Here is a 2,371-nt window from a genome sequence, read left to right on the forward strand (position 1 = left end):
GTCCTTATAGCTTGGTGGGGTGGGGGAGGAACGTGTCTCGGTCCCTATAGGGTGCCAGGGGGAAGGTTTGCCTCCGTATAGGTTGCTCAGGGTGGGGGGAGGCCTGGATATCTGGGTCCTTATAGGATGTTGGGGGATGCATCAGTGCCTGTAGGATGGGGGGGGGGACGACAGCTGGACACCCTGGGTTCCCCCGCCTGCTTTGTCAAAGGGGGGGGGGGGTCAGGGCCAGGGCCTCGCCCCCCTTATCTTGAGACACCCCCCCAGTATTGGGGTATGAGCCCCACAGAGCATCCCTGGGGTGCCCCATGGCAGGCAGCAGCCCCACGGAGCATCCCTACATCCACGGTGTTCCGTAATCCCAAGACTTCCCTGAAAATAAACTTTAAATACACATAAATTTACCCACATCTCCTCATCCTGCCTCTATTAAACTATTAAATCGCATATTAATAATTGCTAAAAATGGTCGTCTTAATGTCTCAAGTTTCGACAACGAAGCGTCTTCATTAGGCTGAACACGGGCAATCTCCTATTTTAATTTTTCTTAATTACTCCTCTAACAGTCAGGGCTGTCCCCCTACCTTGCTGAAACATCCTCCCATTTTTCTTGCTTTTCCCCTTGGTTTTCACCACCAGGCCGGAACAAAGGGATGTTTCTGGGGGTACCCTAAATCAGGTTAATTCACCCCAGCGCCAGCAAGGCACTGGGGCTGGGGTGCCAAAGGCACCAGGGTGCAGGGAGCATCCCAGGGGGTGGATGTGGGTCCTCAAAACCCACCCCAACAACCCCTGCAGGGTTTAATTAATTTAAATTGCAGCTTCATGGTCATAATTAAGCCTTAATGGTGCTATCAGCCAGTGGGTGGCTTGCCTGGCTTTGCTTTTTATGATTTTTCAGCCAGTTTTTTGCTAACGAAAGGAAACACCAGGAGCTGCCCTGGGCAACAGACGACCTTCAGGGCAGCCCGTTTTGCCTCAAAATTAATGCTTTTTGTGGAAAGGGGCACATTTTTGGCCTGGGCTTTCTCACCTGTCACCCAGCAGCTGGGTTTTCCAGCAAAGAGGATTAAATACTGTGAAAAATAAGTTGGAGGAGCTCCCTGTGGACTTTTTTCCTTCAGAAATGCATTTTCAGGGGGTGGCGGTCACTGAACTGGGGGTTTCCAGCATGAAGGCGTGAGGATTTTTTGTGGGTGGTTTTCACAGGATTGGCCTTTCTTCTGCATCACCACGGGTGTCATGTAACAGCTCAGTGGACCTGAATTCAGGCAAAAATAACCCAAAACCTCCCTGCAACCATGCAAAAGCCCTTCCCCAGATTTATAATCCCTACCAGGAGCGTCCCTCTTGCTGTGGGAGAAGTGCAAGGCAGATGGAGGACACAATGTCCCAATTTCTCTGCTTTTCTTTAAATTTTCCTTACTGTCTCTGCTAAAATTTGCATTGGTGATGAAATATTTGCAGGAGACATTGCTATTGTGTTGTGGGGGGGAGCAGAAATTGGAGTGGAAAAAACGTTGATTCAGGGCCTGCGGGTCGGGATGGCCTCAGAGAGGAGTCGCCCGCTTCCAAAATGGCGGCCCGCGCCCGCTTCCAAAATGGCGGCCCGCCGCCCTCTTTCAAAATGGCAGCCTCGCCCTCAGGCAAGGCGAGAGGGAAGATGGCTGCGGCTTCCTCCTCAGCGTAGGGCGGTCGGGGCAAGCGGGGCGAGATGGCCGCGGCCTTCCCCTAGCTGCTAGGAGGGCCTTGCTCAAGATGGCCCCTGGGGGACAAAGCCCTGGGGGTCCATCTTGGGTGAGGGCAGCCAGCCGGCGTTGCCACAGTGACGGGCCCTTTTGGGGGGGCAAAGCCTCCCCAAAAGGGCCACTGTGGCCCAGGGGCCATTTTTGAGGCATCTGTGACCCCCAAACCCCTCACGGTGCTCTTAAATACGTTCGGGCTGTGCTCCTTGCTGGCATGACATCCCTGACATGCAGGCAGCCACCCCTCATTAACAGACCCCGGCCGCCACAATGGGAGGACTTCTGCAGACAGGCAAGCCCAGTCCCCTCAGTCCACACTTGCTATAACATCCCCCAGTACCCTCACACGGCTCCAAATTTAGGTTTTTTTCGTGCCAAAGTGGCCCTTAATGGGTTTATCACCAATAAATTTATGGGGTTGCGCTTCCAGCCAGCAGCAAGGAGCTCCACAGCCCTTCATGAGGAAAATGTCCCCACAGAGGGGCAGGCGAACCCCCAAACTGTCCTTTCTTGCCACATTTTGAGGAAAAAAAACACCTCACCGGGAGACCGGTGAGCATTTTTCACTTTGCAAGTTGGGGGGATTTGGGTATGTGGATTATTTTGGGGGTTATTTTTTTTTTTAA

This window comes from Haliaeetus leucocephalus, unplaced genomic scaffold (genome assembly GCF_000737465.1).
Source record: "Haliaeetus leucocephalus isolate CR32 unplaced genomic scaffold, Haliaeetus_leucocephalus-4.0 Scaffold267, whole genome shotgun sequence".
Classification (NCBI taxonomy): Eukaryota; Metazoa; Chordata; class Aves; order Accipitriformes; family Accipitridae; genus Haliaeetus; species Haliaeetus leucocephalus.